At 50.2% G+C, this 18,821-nt stretch overlaps 1 protein-coding gene across 4 annotated transcripts in view; it reads left to right on the top strand.

Annotated features, from left to right (window-relative positions):
- Nucleotides 1-18,821, top strand: part of THOC7 (THO complex subunit 7) — a 113,106-nt gene that overhangs the window by 41,839 nt on the left and 52,446 nt on the right. The window lies entirely within an intron of this gene.

Raw genomic sequence — 18,821 nt, 5'->3', positions numbered from 1 at the left:
GCATTCACAAGTGATGAGCGAGCGCGGGGCCGCGCATCGTTCATCGCTGGTGCCTCCACACTGAAAGATATGAACGGTATCTCGTTCGTATCTTTCACTGGTATCAACCAGTGTGTAGGGCCCTTAATACATGCAAGTCTATTTGGATGATATAGATGTATGTACTCTCATATCGTCCAAACTGACCATCGATGTATCGTCCAGTTTGGTGGCAAAATCGACCATCCATAATATCGTTGGTCAATAAAATCGGTAACATTGCTAAGTGTGTAGGGCTCATTAATGTGTCTCTGGTCGTCCAAGGAAAGTTGCTCTTTCGCATTAATTCATTTACATGGCAACATGTCTCTAACATGACGCTATCTGTTCTGGGGGAACATAGCCAGTGTGGTTGGGCTCTATGGCAAATGTGAACAGGGAATTTTCTATGGCATATCAGGCATAGTGTGAAATGGGGGCATGCCGGATTGTCATTGCATGTAAGCTTTTACTTGCTGCAACAAGTCTGGATACAGTTGTATTCATTGCTTTGAAATAAGATTATCTGATCTTCTATCAGACCAAGGTATTCAAAAGAGATAAGTCTAGCAGTATCTGCTCAATCAGAAAACCATTTATACCAGAGGTTCCCAAACTGTGTGCCGTGGCTCCCTGGGGTGCCTCGGGACACTTGCAGGGGTGCCCTGGGTTGGAGGTCCAGGACCAATTCAAATTATTCATGGTCAATATAATAGTCAAAACCAGTGCTGGTGGCTGCCAGTCATAAAATATGTGGCCAAACAGAAGCAAATCTTGTCCCTCACCACACAACTGACCCTAAGGATGACATATAAACGCGATCTACTTAATGTAATATTTCTTTCTAAATTTCTCAATAAGAAATTTTTGGCCTAGGGGTGCCGTGAAAAAAATTCTGATATTCTAGGGCGCCGTGATTCAAAAAAGTTTGGAAACCACTGATTTATACTGAGCTCCCTTGCTGCCCAAGTGAATTCACTGACTTGAATCAATTCTTATATAATGTTCCGTAAGGAGACTGCATACAGAACACTCGTTTTATCCTTCGTTTTGGAACTATTGGAGGTTTCGTACTTTGGAGTTCCGCACACGGGGGTTCATTCAGATCTGATCGCTGCTGCGCGTTTTCTCACAGCGGACGATCAGATCCGAACTGCGCATGCGGCTGAGCCGCAATGCGCACGCGGGTCAGATAGCTACAGTCGGCGACAGGATGGTGCGAAGGATCCATTCGCACGAGCGTTCGCAAGGTGATTTGACAGGATGGCAACTGACTGTTTTCAAGGAATGTCCGGAAAAACACAGGAGTGCCCACGTGTTTTGAAGGAGGGTGTCTGACGTCAGCTTCGGCCCCGATCAGCAGGATTCAATAGCACTGGAAGAGTAAAGGTGGGTACACACTAGTAGATATATCTGCAGATCAATTGATCTGCAGATATATTTATGGACGGATCGGGCAGTGTGTTCAGCATACACACTGCCCGATCCGTCGGGGACTGACGTCATGAACTGGGCGGGCGTGTACACACGCCCGCCCAGTTCAGCTGTCAATCACCGCCGGCCGCCGCAGCATGTGTACGGGCGGTCGGCCGACCGCCCCGTACACACACAGCGACGTGCCAATATATCGGTAGATATATTGGCCGTCGGCTGTGCTGCGCGGCCGACGCGATACGTCTGTGAACGACGGAGTTCACAGACGTATCGGCCGTACACACTGGCCAACGCTCCCGCGATATATATCGGCCGTTCAAGAGAACGGCCGATATATCGACCAGTGTGTACGGGCCTTAAGTCCTGGGCTGCGCAGAGACTGCACAAACTGATTTTTAGGAGCTCTGCTACACATGCGTTCGCACACTTGCACAGCGAAAATACACTCCCCCTGTAGGCAGCGACTATCTGACTAGGCAGCCCAGCGATCAGATCTGAATGACCTCCACAAACAGGACTGTATCCTATAACTGCAGAGTGTATTCCAATCTACCTGATTGAAGAAAGCCTACCTTGATCCCAGTGCCGTAACTAGACATTTTAGCGCTGTGTGCAAAAGACGGCATCGCCCCCCCCCTTGCGGAATATAAGGGCAGTGCGCGCCAAAAAAAAAATAGGGGAGCGGCTTCATGGGGAAGGGGTGTGGCCACAAAATAATACCAATTCATATTACGGTGCACAGTAGTCTCCATTATTCAAATTACGCCACACAGTAGCGCCACTACACCATGTAGAGCCCCTTTTTACACACTACGGCAGACAGAGTCCCCTTTTTACACCCCGCCTCCGTGCACAGGAGCTCAGTTTTGTAGTTGGTGCCATGCAGTAAGCAGGCATACAACAGGGGGCTGCTCCAGCAGCCCTGAGAAAAAGCTTTTAAAAGAAAAATGAAGACTTCAAGGGCTGCAGCAGAGGCACTGTCTGTGTTAGATGTCAGTCAGACATCTCCTGCTGCAGCTCCATCACCCCCCCCAGCGGCGATGTATACTCCCGCGCCCTGGTTGCCGGGTACTTACAGCGGAGGCTCCGGTTTTCTTCCTGTTAGTCACACACACAACCGCTGTTCTCCTGGATCGCGTGGCCGCACTCAGGGAGGAGGTAAGTGGGTCCCCCCGGTGGGACCCGCTGTAAATCGCTATCCCGCTGGCGTGGACACTGTGGTAGTAAAGGGACCCCACTAGGCCACCAGGGCATGGGCACAGGTCGTTTTTTCTCTCATAAACCGTTTATATAAGCCCAGAATACCCGGTGGTGAAGTCCAGGAGGGGGATAAGGCTTTGACCTGTAGCCCCAGCTCCAGGGCACCATTTAGAGTAAATGTTCCCGCCCTGGAGCTGCATATCTCTCTCTCCCTCACTCCCTGTCAGCGTTTGGGCGCCATTAGGACAAGCTGAGCTGATCCTGGGACTGTTTGGGCAAATCCTTATCTGTAAAGCCGCCTGCCTGTCAGCGCTGTGCATTTTACAGGACACAAGTATTCTACATGTCTGCTGACTGTGTTAGTTAAGAAAGAGTGCATTTAGTCAGGGTTATATAGTACAAGTACCCTGTGATATACATCCAGTCTTTACTGTGCATTGTTATATCTATTGACTGTATAGCTGTACATAGTACTTTAAAGAATATAAGGACATATCCTTTCAGCTGGAGTACTACTCTGTATTTCTAGTCCAGTGCAGTTTTATTGCATGTCATAATTTCTGCATTGTACAATGTGACTGTGTGTGTGTATATAGCTGCTGTGTGACCTCCATTTCGTGTATCTCATTCAGATTGCTATGCCTATATTCTATAACCTAAGGGGGCTAAGTGCGTCAGGTTTATCATTTAATATTGGTAGTTCACAGGATATACTCAGTGTGTGTCTGTGATTTTTAGTCACGATATACCTCTTGAATTCCCTGTTTGTGCTGATACACTACACAGGGGGTTCTTGTCCGGTATTGTGCTGCTGATATTGTACTGTGTTGCCTTGCATTGAGCTTTCGGATATGTCAGCTACAAAGGGCAATGGTGCTGGGGCTGATCCCACATTGCGTGGTGGTGACACTGCAGACACGTTTGAGGAAAACATAGCAGCTGAGGGTTCAGGTTCTGGGGGATCCTGACCCCCAAGTGGGACTGTAGCAATGGGGGTTCAAAATGACCCACCTTGGGCTACCTTCTCCACGCTATTCAATACGCTGGTAACTAGACTAACGCCCCCTATGGGACCTCCTGTGCCGGTACAACCGCTTATGGTTCGCCATGGGCAGATCAACTGTCTGCTCAGTTACAGCAATTGAACCTATCACTGACTACTCAGAAGTCTAACCCTCGCCCGCCTAAGACCAAGGGGTCCTTTAAGCGGGCCATTACTTCCTCACAATCCACCAACGTCCCAGATTCCTCGTCTGATGAGGATGGCGTTTATACTGACCCCACAGATTCTGATCCCAACGCTTCTGATGGGGAATCTGTTTCACAGGTGGATGTTCCTGACTTGTTGGAGGCTATCAGGACCATTCTTTAAATTACTGATGACCCGGAGCCTGATGCTGCCCCTAAGAACCCGGACAGGTTTAAACGTCACAAAGTGGTAAAACAAGTTTTCTCTTACGTCCTAGAGGATGCTGGGGACTCCGTAAGGACCATGGGGATAGACGGGCTCCGCAGGAGACATGGGCACTTTAAGAAAGAACTTTAGGTATGGGTGTGCACTGGCTCCTCCCTCTATGCCCCTCCTTCAGACCTCAGTTTATTACTGTGCCCAGAGGAGACTGGGTGCATTACAGGGAGCTCTACTGAGTATCCTGAAAAGAAAGTATTTTGTTAGGTTTTTTTATTTTCAGGGAGCCTACTGGCAACAGACTCCCTGCATCGAGGGACTGAGGGGAGAGAAACAGACCTACTTTAATGTTAGGCTCTGTTTCTTAGGCTACTGGACACCATTAGCTCCAGAGGGATCGGTACGCAGGTCTCACCCTCGCCGTCCGTCCCAGAGCCGCGCCGCCGTCCTCCTCGCAGAGCTGGAAGATAGAAGCCGGGTGAGTATGAGAAGAAAGAAGACTTCTGAGGCGGCAGAAGACTTCAGATCTTCAGTGAGGTAGCGCTGTGCGCCATTGCTCCCACACAGACACACACAGGCAGACACTGTAAGGGCGCAGGGGGGGCACCCTGGGCAGCAATATGAACCTCAATCTCTGGCAAAAATGTATATATACGGGCTGGGCACTGTATATATAAGAGCCCCCGCCAGTTTTTTCAATATTTTAGCGGGACCAGCCCGCCGCTCCGCTGAGGGGGCGGAGCTTGTTCCTCAGCACTCACAGGCGCCATTTTCTCCACAGCACAGCGCTGAGAGGAAGCTCCCCGGACTCTCCCCTGCTTACACGGTGAGAGAGGGTTTTAAAGAAGGGGGGGGGGGGCACATCATTTGGAGCAAAATACATGATTACAGCGCTATCTGGGTAAACATATTGTGGGTCATTGGCGCTGGGTGTGTGCTGGCATACTCTCTCTCTGTCTCTCCAAAGGGCCTTGTGGGGGAACTGTCTTCAGATAAGAGGATTCCCAGAGTGTGTGGTGTGTCGGTACGCGTGTATCGACATGTCTGAGGTAGAAGGCTCTCCTAGGGAGGAGGTGGAGCAAATGAATGTGGTGTCTCCGTCGACAACGCCGATACCTGACTGGATGGATATGGATATGTGGAATGTTTTAAGTGCTGATGTGAATTTATTGCACAAAAGATTGGACAAAGCTGAGGCTAGGGAACAGGCAGGGAGTCAACACCTGCCTGTCCCTATGTCGCAGGGACCTTCTGGGTCTCAAAAGCGCCCACTATCCCAAATAGTAGACACTGATACCGACACGGATTCTGACTCCAGTGTCGACTACGATGATGCAAAGTTACAGCCAAAATTGGCTAAAAGTATTCGATATATGATTATTACAATAAAGGATGTACTGCATATCACTGATGACCCCTCTGTCCCTGACACGAGGGTACACATGTTTAAGGGAAAGAAAGCTGAGGTAACCTTTCCCCCCTCTCATGAGCTGAACGAGTTCTGTGAAAAAGCGTGGGAATCTCCAGACAAGAAACTGCAGATTCCCAAAAGGATTCTTATGGCGTATCCTTTCCCGGCAAAGGACAGGATATGGTGGGAATCCTCCCCTAAGGTGGACAAAGCGTTGACACGCCTATCTAAAAAGGTAGCGCTGCCATCCCAAGATACGGCTACCCTCAGGGATCCTGCTGATCGCAAGCAGGATGTTACCTTGAAGTCCATTTACGCACATTCTGGTACCTTAATCAGACCGGCGATAGCGTCGGCTTGGGTTTGTAGCGCTGTAATTGCGTGGACAGATACCTTATCGACGGAGATTGATACCCTGGATAAGGATACCATTTTATTGACCCTAGGACATATTAAAGATGCTGTCTTATATATGAGAGATGCTCAACGAGACATTGGTCTACTGGGTTCTAGAGTCAACGCTATGTCGATTTCGGCTAGACGAGTCCTATGGACCCGGCAATGGACAGGTGATGCCGACTCAAAGAGGCATATGGAGGTTTTGCCTTACAGGGGTGAGGAATTGTTTGGGGAAGGTCTCTCAGACCTGGTCTCCACAGCTACGGCAGGTAAATCAAATTTTTTGCCTTATATTCCCTCACAACCTAAGAAAGCGCCACATTATCAAATGCAGTCCTTTCGGTCACAGAGAAACAAGAGAGTACGAGGTGCGTCCTTTCTTGCCAGAGGAAAGGGCAGAGGAAAAAAGCTGCAAAACACAGCTAGTTCCCAGGAACAGAAGTCCTCCCCGGCCTCTACTAAATCCACCGCATGACGCTGGGGCTCCGCTAAGGGAGTCCGCCCCAGTGGGGGCACGTCTTCGAGTTTTCAGCCACATCTGGGTTCACTCGCAGGTGGATCCCTGGGCAATAGAAATTGTTTCCCAGGGTTACATGCTGGAATTCGAAGAGGTGCCTCCTCGCCGATTTTTCAAATCGGCCCTACCGGCTTCTCCCCAGGAAAGGGAGATAATGTTAAATGCAATTCACAAATTGTATCTTCAACAGGTGGTGGTCAAAGTTCCCCTACTTCAACAAGGGAGGGGATATTACTCAACCCTGTTTGTAGTCCCGAAACCGGACGGTTCGGTCAGACCCATTTTAAATTTAAAATCCCTGAACCTATACTTGAAAAGGTTCAAGTTCAAGATGGAATCGCTCAGAGCGGTCATCGCCAGCCTAGAAGGGGGGGATTTTATGGTATCCCTGGACATAAAGGATGCATACCTTCATGTTCCCATATATCCACCTCATCAGGCCCTGAGATTTGTGGTACAGGATTGTCATTACCAATTTCAGACGTTGCCGTTTGGGCTTTCCACGGCCCCGAGGATTTTCACCAAGGTAATGGCGGAAATGATGGTGCTCCTGCGCAAGCAGGGTGTCACAATTATCCCGTACTTGGACGATCTCCTCATAAAAGCGAGATCACGAGAGCAGTTGCTGAACAGCGTGTCACTTTCACTGAAGGTGTTACAGCAACACAGCTGGATTCTCAATATCCCGAAGTCACAGTTGGTTCCTACGACTCGTCTGACCTTTTTAGGCATGATTCTGGATACGGACCAGAAAAGGGTTTATCTTCCGATAGAAAAGGCCCAGGAACTTATGACTCTGGTCAGAAACCTATTGAAGCCAAAACAGGTGTCAGTGCATCACTGCACTCGGGTCCTGGGGAAGATGGTGGCATCTTACGAGGCCATTCCCTTCGGCAGGTTCCATGCGAGGACTTTTCAATGGGACATACTAGACAAATGGTCCGGGTCACATCTACAGATTCATCAGCTAATCACCCTGTCCCCCAGGGCCAGGGTATCTCTCCTGTGGTGGTTACAGAGTGCTCACTTTCTAGAGGGTCGCAGGTTCGGCATTCAGGACTGGATTCTGGTAACCACGGACGCGAGCCTCCGAGGTTGGGGAGCAGTCACACAGGGAAGAAACTTCCAAGGTCTTTGGTCAAGTCAAGAGACTTGTCTTCACATCAACGTCCTGGAGCTGAGGGCCAAGCGGAGACCTTGCTTCGCGACCTACCGGTTCTGATCCAGTCAGACAACATCACCGCAGTGGCTCATGTAAACCGCCAAAGCGGCACAAGGAGCAGAGTGGCAATGGCGGAAGTCACCAGGATTCTTCGCTGGGCGGAAAATCATGTAAGCGCACTGTCAGCAGTGTTCATTCCGGGAGTGGACAACTGGGAAGCAGACTTCCTCAGCAGACACGACCTGCATCCAGGAGAGTGGGGACTTTATCAGGAAGTCTTCGCACAGATTGCAAGTCAGTGGGGACTGCCACAGATAGACATGATGGCGTCCCGCCTCAACAAAAAGCTACAGAGGTATTGCGCCAGGTCAAGAGACCCTCAGGCAGTGGCTGTGGACGCGCTAGTGACACCGTGGGTGTTCCAGTCGGTCTATGTGTTTCCTCCTCTCCCTCTCATCCCAAAGGTGTTGAGAATAATAAGAAAAAGAGGAGTACAGACAATTCTCATTGTTCCAGATTGGCCGCGAAGGGCCTGGTATCTGGATCTGCAGGAGATGCTCACAGAATATCCGTGGCCTCTTCCTCTAAGACAGGACCTGCTGCAACAGGGGCCCTGTCTGTTCTAAGACTTACCGCGGCTGCGTTTGACGGCATGGCGGTTGAACGCCGGATCCTAGCGGAAAAGGGCATTCCGTGGAAGTCATTCCTACTCTGATAAAGGCTAGGAAGGACGTGACAGCTAAACATTATCACCGTATATGGCGAAAGTATGTTTCTTGGTGTGAGGCCAGGAATGCTCCTACGGAAGAATTCCATCTGGACCGTTTCCTTCACTTCCTAGAAACTGTAGTGAATTTGGGCCTAAAGTTAGGCTCCATTAAGGTTCAGATTTCGGCCTTATCCATTTTCTTTCAGAAGGAATTGGTTTCTCTCCCAGAAGTACAGACTTTTTGTGAAGGGAGTGCTGCATATTCAGCCTCCTTTTGTACCTCCGGTGGCGCCTTGGGACCTTAACGTGGTGTTGAGTTTCCTTAAGTCGCACTGGTTTGAACCACTTAAAACGGTGGAGTTAAAATATCTCACTTGGAAGGTGGTCATGTTGTTAGCCTTGGCTTCGGCTAGGCGAGTTTCGGAATTGGCGGCTTTGTCTCATAAAAGCCCCTATCTGGTTTTCCATATGGATAGAGCGGAATTGCGGACCCGTTCTCAATTTTTGCCGAAGGTGGTGTCATCTTTTCATATGAACCAACCTATTGTGGTGCCTGTGGCTACGCGAGATTTGGAGGATTCCAAGTCCCTTGATGTGGTCAGGGCTTTGAAAATGTACGTGGCTAGAACGGCTCGGGTCAGAAAAACAGAAGCACTGTTTGTTCTGTATGCAGCCAACAAGGTTGGCGCTCCTGCTTCAAAACAGACTATTGCTCGCTGGATCTGTAACACGATTCAGCAGGCTTATTCTACGGCTGGATTGCCGTTGCCAAAATCGGTTAAGGCCCATTCCACTAGGAAGGTGGGCTCTTCTTGGGCGGCTGCCCGAGGCGTCTCGGCATTACAACTTTGTCGAGCTGCTACTTGGTCGGGTTCAAACACCTTTGCAAAGTTCTATAAGTTTGATACCCTGGCTGAGGAGGACCTCCTATTTGCTCAATCGGTGTTGCAGAGTCATCCGCACTCTCCCGCCCGTTTGGAAGCTTTGGTATAATCCCCATGGTCCTTACGGAGTCCCCAGCATCCTCTAGGACGTAACAGAAAATAAGATTTTAAACCTACCGGTAAATCTTTTTCTCGTAGTCCGTAGAGGATGCTGGGCGCCCGTCCCTAGTGCAGACTACTTCTGCAAGACTTGTATATAGTTTTGCTTACAAAAGGGTTATGTTATAGTTTTCATCGGTTTCGAACTGATGCTGTGTTGTTTCATACTGTTAACTGGTTCATATATAACACAAGCTATACGGTGTGAATGGTGTGGGCTGGTATGAATCTTGCCCTTGGATTAACAAAAATCCTTTCCTCTTACTGTCCGTCTCCTCTGGGCACAGTTTCTCTAACTGAGGTCTGGAGGAGGGGCATAGAGGGAGGAGCCAGTGCACACCCATACCTAAAGTTCTTTCTTAAAGTGCCCATGTCTCCTGCAGAGCCCGTCTATCCCCATGGTCCTTACGGAGTCCCCAGCATCCTCTACGGACTACGAGAAAAAGATTTACCGGTAGGTTAAAATCTTATTTTACCTCATTCTGACCATTTAGTTGAAATACGTCAGGAATCCTGGGAAAATCCAGGACAGAAATTCATGCCTCACAAGAAGATGCTGGCTCGCTATCCCCTCGCAGCGGAGCTAAGTAAAAATTGTGAAACCCCCCCCGCCATTGGATTCGCAGGTGGCGAGGCTGGTGGTATCCTCAGCTCTGCCGGTAACTACCGTCACGTCTCTGAAAGAACCGATAGATAAGCGTGTGGAGGGTTGTTTAAGGGCAATTTACACCCTAACTGGTGCTTCGCATAGGCCCACCATTGCAGCAACATGGGCTGCAGAGCCTGTTGAAGCGTGGGCTCAGGAGCTGGAGGCGGAGTTGCCTTCCAACGCTTCTGATTATGCTAGACAATGTCTGTCTTATATTGTCACAGCTTCTCATTACATTAAGGAGGCGGCTTCTGATGCCGGTATTCTGGCGGCCAAGGCTTCTACCTTGTCCATTTTGGCTCGCCGGATTCTCTGGTTACGGCCCTGGTCTGTGGATCTGGACTCTGTGTACTCCCGTTTAAGGGAGTCATTCTTTTCGGAGAAGACCTCAACAAGATAGTGGCTGACTAAGCTTCTGCTAAAACGGCATGTCTACCTAGTACTGCTCCTTCGGTGCCGAAGGCTAAGAGTACTCCATTTCGCTCCTTTCGTCCTTCAGGGAAAGCAAAAGGTCAGGTGTACCCAAAACAGATTCGCACTTCCAAACACAATAAGCCCAAACCCAAACGGGCCTGTGCTGCCCGTCAGCCTGCTTCCAAAACTGACAAGCCTGCCGCATAACGGGAACGGAAAGTCGTCACTCGAGGTTACGCCGTATCCTTCAAGCATCGTCCCCCTCATCGATTTTGCCTGACAGACGTCCCTTCGGATCAGGTGAAGGCAAAAACTCTTAATTTCGTGGTACAGTCCCTCCTGAACACAGGAGTGGTAGTACAGGTGCCTCTGGCTCAGAGAGACAAGGGGTACTATTCGCCTCTGTTCCTAGTCCCGAAACCGAACGGGTCCTCCCAGCCCATTCTCAACCTCAAGTCCTTGAACAAATTTGTGAGGGTTTCCAAGTTTCGTATGGAAACTCTTTGCTCTATTGTTCTGGCATTGGAACCTGTGGGATTATATGGTCTCCCTGGACATACAGGATGCTTACCTGCATATTTCCATAGCAGTGTCGCATCAGCAATACCTGAGGTTTTCGGTTGGCAACCTCCATTACCAATTTCGGGCGTTACCTTTTGGTTTGACTACGGCTCCGCGAGTTTTCACCAAGGTCATGGCAGTAAAGACGGCTGTACTCCGCCGTCAAGGGGTCAGGATCCTACCGTACCTGGACGATTTGTTGATCCTGGCAAATTCCCCAGAAATTCTCTTACGCCAGGATCTGACTATCCAGTTTCTGCAAGCCCACGGGTGGCTTATAAACTGGAAGAAATCTTCCCTGGTCCCTGCTCAGAGCGTGGTGCACCTGGGGGCGTTGTTGGACACTCACAACCAGCGGTTGTTCTTGTCTCAGGAGAAAGTCCTGAAGATTCAGGACAGGATTCGATGCTTCCTATCTCGTCCGCAAGTGTCGATACATTCGGCAATGCAAGTGCTAGATTTTATGGTGTCTGCTTTCGACATGGTGGAGTTCACTCAATTCCATTCCCGCCCTCTGCAGAAGCTAATTCTTGCCAAGTGGGACGACCTGCCTCACCGGATCAAGTCTCAAATGATCTCCTTGTCTCCGGAGGTCCTTCTGTCACTTCAGGACCAACGATTGAGCAGGGGTCGTCCCTTTTGGATCTCCAACTGGGTCCTTCTGACGACGGATGCCAGTCTGAGAGGTTGGGGCGTGGTATTGGAGCAACACTCCCTTCAGGGTCGGTGGACCAAAGAGGAGTCTCTCCTCCCGATAAACATTCTGGAGGCCCGGAAACCGGCTTCTTCTCGGATTTACCTAAGGTCTGGAATTCTTTCTTTGCTTGGTGCGCATCTAACAATCGTGACACTTACAAGTTTAGTACGGCCAATTTTTGGCCTTTCTACAACAGGGCCTAGACTTGGGCCTTCGTCTGGCCTCCATCAAGGTTCATATTTCTGCCTTGTCGGTTTGGTTCCAGAGAAAAATTGCGACTTTACCTGATGTACATACGTTCACTCAGGGTGTGTTACGGATTCAACCTCCCTATATCCCGCCTGTGGCCCCTTGGGACTTGTCGGTGGTTTTGGAGGCGTTGCAAGGGTCTTCGTTTGAGCCTCTTGAATCTGCAGACTTTAAGTGGCTTTCTCTTAAGGTATTGTTTCTGCTGGCTATTGCCTCTGCTAGAAGAGTGTCGGATTTGGGTGCCTTGTCTTGTAGGTCACCATATCTGATTTTTCACCGTGATCAGGAGGTTCTTAGAACACGTCCCGGGTATTTACCTAAGGTGGTGTCTTCTTTCCACCTTAATCAGGAGATTGTGGTTCCGGCCTTTGCCTCTCCTGATTTGTCTTCCAAAGAGCGTCTTTGGATGTGGTACGGGCTCTCCGAATCTATGTGAAGAGACCTGCCTTCATCAGGAAGTCGTATTCTCTCTTTGTTCTGTTTGGTTTTCACAAAGGTGGCTGGCCTGCTCACAAGCAGACCCTGGCCAGATGGATTAGAATGGTGATTGCACATGCTTATGTACAGGCTGGCTTTCCTGCTCCTGCTACCATAAAGGCCCATTCTACTCGGTCGGTTGGACCTTCTTGCGCGGCCCGCCGTGGTGCGACCATTGAACAATTGTGCAAGGCGGCTACGTGGTCCTCAGTGAACACGTTCATAAGGTTCTATGCCTTCGATACTTCCGCCTACCAGGATGCTTCCTTTGGACGCCGGGTTCTTGTGCCCACTATTGTGCATCCCCTCCCATAAGGAACTACTTTTAGTACATCCCCAATGTCATTCCCTGTGGAGCCCAGTGTACCCCGCAGCAGAAAACGAGATTTATGGTAAGAACTTACTGTTGTTAAATCTCTTTCTGCAAGGTACACTGGGCTCCACAGGGCTCCCACTCTGACGCACTTAGCTTCTTTGGTATGGTATGGCATTAGCCGCTGTCACTTTCTCATGTCGTGAGAATGTGGTGTATGTGGCCACTAACAGTTGTCGTCTCTTTTGCCTGTTACTGCATTGGACTGGTTAACAAAAACTGAGCTCCTGTGCATGGAGGCAGGGTTATAGAGGAGGCGGCGCTAGGCATTCTGGGAAGAAGGTCAAAGCTTTGAGCCTGTTGGTGCCTCTGATCAAGATCCTACTCTACACCCCCCAATGTCATTCCCTGTGGAGCCCAGTGTACCTCGCAGAAAGAGAATTAACAACGGTAAGTTTTTACCATAAATCTCGTTATTACACATTACGGCAGACAGCGTCCCCCTTTTTACATGTTATGGCAGACAGCGTCCCCCTTTTTACATGTTATGGCAGACAGCGTCCCCCTTTTTACATGTTACAGCAGACGGCGCCCCCCTTTTTACATGTTACGGCAGACAGCGTCCCCTTTTTACTCATTACGGCAGACATCGTCCCCTTATTACACATTACGACAGACAGCGTCCCCCTTTTTACACATTATGGCAGACAGCGTCCCCTTTTTACTCATTACGACAGACAGCGTCCCCCTTTTTACTCATTACGACAGACAGCGTCCCCCTTTTTACTCATTACTGCAGACAGCGTCCCCTTTTTTACTCGTGACGGCAGACAGCGTCCCCTTTTTACTCGTTACGGCAGACAACGTCCCCTTTTTACTCATTACGGCAGACAGCGTCCCCTTATTACACATTACGACAGACAGCGTTCCCCTTTTTACACATTATGGCAGACAGCGTCCCCTTTTTACTCATTACGACAGACAGCGTCCCCCTTTTTACTCATTACGACAGACAGCGTCCCCCTTTTTACTCATTACTGCAGACAGCGTCCCCTTTTTTACTCGTGATGGCAGACAGCGTCCCCTTTTTACTCGTTACGGCAGAAAACGTCCCCTTTTTACTCATTACGGCAGACAGCATCCGCCTTTTTACTCATTACGGCAGACAGCATCCGCCTTTTTACTCATTACGGCAGACAGCGTCCCCTTTTTACTCATTACGGCAGACGGCGTCCCCCTTTTTACACGTTACGGCAGACAGCGTCCCCTTATTACACATTACGGCAGACAGCGTCCCCCTTTTTACTTATTACGGCAGACAGCGTCCCCCTTTTTACTTATTACGGCAGACAGCGCCCCCTTTTTACACATTACGGCAGCCAGTCCCCCTTTTACACATTAGGTAGACAGGAGAGATATAGATAGACAGACAGACAGACTATACTTACCATTTCTCCGCTTGCTCAGGCAGTCAGGCTCCTCGGTGCAGGTGAGAAGGAGGAGGGGGAGGAGGTAGCCGCAGCAGCGCACTGTAATTGTGGGCGGCGCCGCTGTAGCTGTCCCTCTCCTTCCGCATTGGCTGGCCACTGCAACAGCTGTGAATGCTGGGATGAGGGAAGCGCAACCCAGCATTCACTGCGGCGGCCAGCCTATGTGGAAGGAGAGGGACAGCTGTGGCGGCGCTGCCATCAATTACATAGCGCTTCTGCGGCTCCCTCCTCCCCCTCCTTCTCCCCTGCCTCCGGAGCTGCTACTTTCCAGTGGCAGCACACTCACCAAGGCGGCTTGTAATGAGTCAGTTTGACTCATTACAAGCCGCTGATGATTTTAGGGAAAGTGGGCAGTTGCGCCCTCAGGGCGACTGCGCTGTGTGCCAGGCACACCTGGCACACGCGTAGTTACGGCTCTGCTTGATCCCACAAGACTGTCAGTCTCATTTAACACACATGCCATGACCTACAGTAACCCAATCACACTAGTGCAGTTCATAAGACCTAACTTTGGCTGTAATATTCATAATTTCCAATCTCATTACCTGTTATACCTGCTTACACTTTAGAGTATTTACAGCCACCTCTCAGCCACCTCTCAGCCAACAAATGCGTCCTCTTACAGCTAGCCTCAGTACACCATGCAGCGCGAGGTGCCTAGCAGGAGTGAGCCGCCAGGTTCCATGCAACTCTGCTAACATCGGACAACGCAATGCGGCTAGAACACCTGGGGAGACGGTGCTGATTAATGTGATATATGATACTTGTACACTGTGTGTGACAGAGGGTGGTATCCTGTTAGCTGCCGTGAGCTACTGCAGCTAAAGCATTCCCCCGGGGCTATCCAATTAGCCCTGTAAACGGGAAATTATCAGGGATTATGAGGGGGCACGCAAAGCAGAATCCACGATAAGCAGCCCCAGGAGACCCATTTTCTCTTACGTCCTAGAGAATGCTGGGGACTCCGTAAGGACCATGGGGTATAGACGGGCTCCGCAGGAGACATGGGCACTATAAAGAACTTTAGATGGGTGTGCACTGGCTCCTTCCTCTATGCCCCTCCTCCAGACCTCAGTTAGATCCTGTGCCCAGAGGAGACTGGGTGCAATACAGAGGAGCTCTCCTGAGTTTCTCTGAAAAAGACTTTTGTTAGGTTTTTTATTTTCAGGGAGCACTGCTGGCAACAGGCTCCCTGCATCGTGGGACTGAGGGGAGAGAAGCAGACCTACTTAAGTGATAGGCTCTGCCTCTTAGGCTACTGGACACCATTAGCTCCAGAGGGTCGGAATGCAGGTCTCACCCTCGCCGTTCGTCCCGGAGCTGCGCCGCCGTCCCCCTCACAGAGCCGGAAGATAGAAGCCGGGTGAGTATCAGAAGCAAGAAGACTTCAAAGGCAGCTGAAGACTTCAGATCTTCTCTGAGGTAACGCGCAGCGGTAACGCTGCGCGCCATTGCTCCCACACGCGCACACACACACAGCGGGCACTGAAGGGCGCAGGGGGGCGCCCTGTGCAGCAATATTAAACCTCTTGGGACTGGCTAAAGTATATAGATATACTGGGGAGGCAGTATATAAAATAATCCCCCGCCAGTATTGTGAATTTGAGCGGGACCGAAGCCCGGCGCTGAGGGGGCGGGGCTTGACCCTCCAGCACTAACCAGCGCCATTTTCTCCACAGCACACTGCAGAGAAGCTGGCTCCCCGGACTCTCCCCTGCTGAACACGGTGACAGAGGGCAAAAAAGAGGGGGGGGGCACATTTAATTGGCGCAGTGAGTGTATATACATATATTGGTATAAAAGCGCTGTTTAACTGGGAATTCTGTTTCCAGAGTCAGGTGGCGCTGGGTTTGTGCTGGCATACTCTCTCTCTGTCTCTCCAAAGGGCCTTAGTGGGGAATTGTCTCCATATAAATATATCCCTGAGTGTGTGGCATGTCTGAAGCGGAAGGCTCATCTAAGGAGGAGGTGGAGCAAATGATTGTGTTGTCGCCGTCGACAACGCCGACACCCGATTGGTTGGACATGTGGAATGTTTTAAATGCAAATGTGTCTTTATTACATAAGAGATTGGACAAAGCAGAGTCCAGGGATAGAACAGGGAGTCAATCCATGGCTTTGACTGTGTCACAGGACCCTTTAGGGTCTCAGAAACGTCCCCTGTCCCAAGTAGCAGACACGGATACCGACACGGATTCTGACTCCAGTGTCGACTATGATGATGCGAGGTTACACCCAAGGGTGGCCAAAAGTATTCATTACATGATTATTGCAATAAAGGATGTTTTACATATCACAGATGACCCCTCTGTCCCTGACACGAGGGTATGCATGTTTAAGGAAAAGAAACCTGAGGTAACCTTTCCCCCATCTCATGAGCTGAACGCGTTATTTGAAAAGGCTTGGGAATCTCCAGACAAGAAACTGCAGATTCCCAAAAGAATTCTTATGGCATACCCTTTCCCTGTACAGGACAGGTTACGGTGGGAATCCTCGCCCAGGGTGGACAAGGCGTTAACGCGCTTGTCAAAAAAGGTGGCGCTACCGTCTCCAGACACAGCAGCCCTCAAGGATCCTGCTGATCGCAGACAGGAAACTACCTTAAAATCAATTACACATATGGGTGCTTTGCTCAGACCGGCAATAGCATCGGCTTGAGTTTGTAGTGCGGTAGCAGCTTGGACAGATACCTTGTCAGCTGACATTGATACCCTAGAGATACCATTTTATTGACCTTAGGTCATATTAAAGACGCAGTCTTATATATGAGAGACGCTCAGAGAGACGTTGGGCTACTAGGTTCAAGATCCAACGCCATGGCGATTTCTGCTAGGCGAGCCCTGTGGACCCTCCAATGGACGGGTGATGCCGACTCAAAGAAGCATATGGAAGTTTTACCTTACAAAGGTGAGGATTTATTTGGGGAAGGTCTCGCGGACCTGGTTTCCACAGCTACCGCGGGTAAATCTACTTTCTCTAATGTCCTAGTGGATGCTGGGGACTCCGTAAGGACCATGGGGAATAGACGGGCTCCGCAGGAGACTGGGCACTTTAAGAAAGAATTAGTACTACTGGTGTGCACTGGCTCCTCCCTCTATGCCCCTCCTCCAGACCTCAGTTAGAATCTGTGCCCGGAAGGAGCTGGGTGCATTTTAGTGAGCTCTCCTGAGCTTGCTATTAAGAAAGTATTTTAGTTAGGTTTTTTTATTTTCAGAGAGCTTCTGCTGGCAACAGACTCTCTGCTACGTGGGACTGAGGGGAGAGAAGCAAACTTACTAACTGCGGCTAGGTTGCACTTCTTAGGCTACTGGACACCATTAGCTCCAGAGGGTTCGAACACAGGAACTTAACCTTGGTCATCCGTTCCCGGAGCCACGCCGCCGTCCCCCTCGCAGAGCCAGAAGACAGAAGCCGGCGGATGAAGCAAGAAGACGTCAAAATCGGCGGCAGAAGACTCCTGTCTTCACATGAGGTAGCGCACAGCACTGCAGCTGTGCGCCATTGCGCCCACACTAACCCACACACTCCGGTCACTGTAGGGTGCAGGGCGGGGGGGGGGGGCGCCCTGGGCAGCAATTGAGTACCTCCTGGCAAAAGCAGCATATATACAGTTGGGCACTGTATATATGCATGAGCCCCCGCCATTTTTTACACCAAATCGCGGGACAGAAGCCCGCCGCTGAGGGGGCGGGGCTTCTTCCTCAGCACTCACCAACGCCATTTTCTCTCCACAGCTCCGCTGAGAGGAAGCTCCCCAGGCTCTCCCCTGCAGACTCGCGGTAGAAAGAGGGTAAAAAGAGAGGGGGGGCACATAAATTTAGCGCAATAATCATATATACAGCAGCTACTGGGTAAACACTAAGTTACTGTGTGATTCCTGGGTTATATAGCGCTGGGGTGTGTGCTGGCATACTCTCTCTCTGTCCCTCCAAAAGGCCTTGTGGGGGTCCAGTCCTCATATAGAGCATTCCCTGTGTGTGTGGTGTGTCGGTACGCTTGTGTCGACATGTTTGACGAGTAGGGCTATGTGGAGGCAGAGCAGGTGCAGATGAATGAGGTGTCCCCGCCGACGGCGCCGACACCTGATTGGATGGATATGTGGAAGGTGTTAAATTATAATGTAAACTCCTTGCATAAAAGGTTGGATAAAGCTGAAGCCTTGGGACAGTCGGGGTCTCAGCCCATGCCTGATCCTACAGCGCAGAGGCCGTCAGGGTCTCAGAAGCGCCCACTATCCCATATTGTTGACACAGATATCGACACGGATTCTGACTCCAGTGTCGATGGCGATTATGCAAAATTGCAGCCTAAAATGGCTAAAGCCATCCGCTACATGATTGTAGCTATGAAGGATGTATTGCACATATCAGAGGTAAACCCTGTCCCTGACAAGAGGGTTTATATGTTTGGGGAGAAAAAGCAAGAGGTGACTTTTCCCTCTTCACATGAGTTAAATGAGTTATGTGAAAAAGCTTGGGATTCTCCTGATAGGAAAGTGCTGATTTCCAAAAGGTTACTTATGGCATACCCCTTCCCGCCAACGGACAGGATGCGCTGGGAATCCTCCCCTAGGGTAGACAAAGCTCTGACACGCTTATCTAAGAAGGTGGCCCTGCCGTCACAGGATACGGCCTCCCTAAAGGATCCTGCGGATAGGAAGCAGGAAGGTA

This window comes from Pseudophryne corroboree, chromosome 9 (genome assembly GCF_028390025.1).
Source record: "Pseudophryne corroboree isolate aPseCor3 chromosome 9, aPseCor3.hap2, whole genome shotgun sequence".
Lineage (NCBI taxonomy): Eukaryota > Metazoa > Chordata > Amphibia > Anura > Myobatrachidae > Pseudophryne > Pseudophryne corroboree.
Note: the sequence above shows the minus strand (reverse complement) of the source record. Positions and strands in the feature narration are given on the sequence as shown.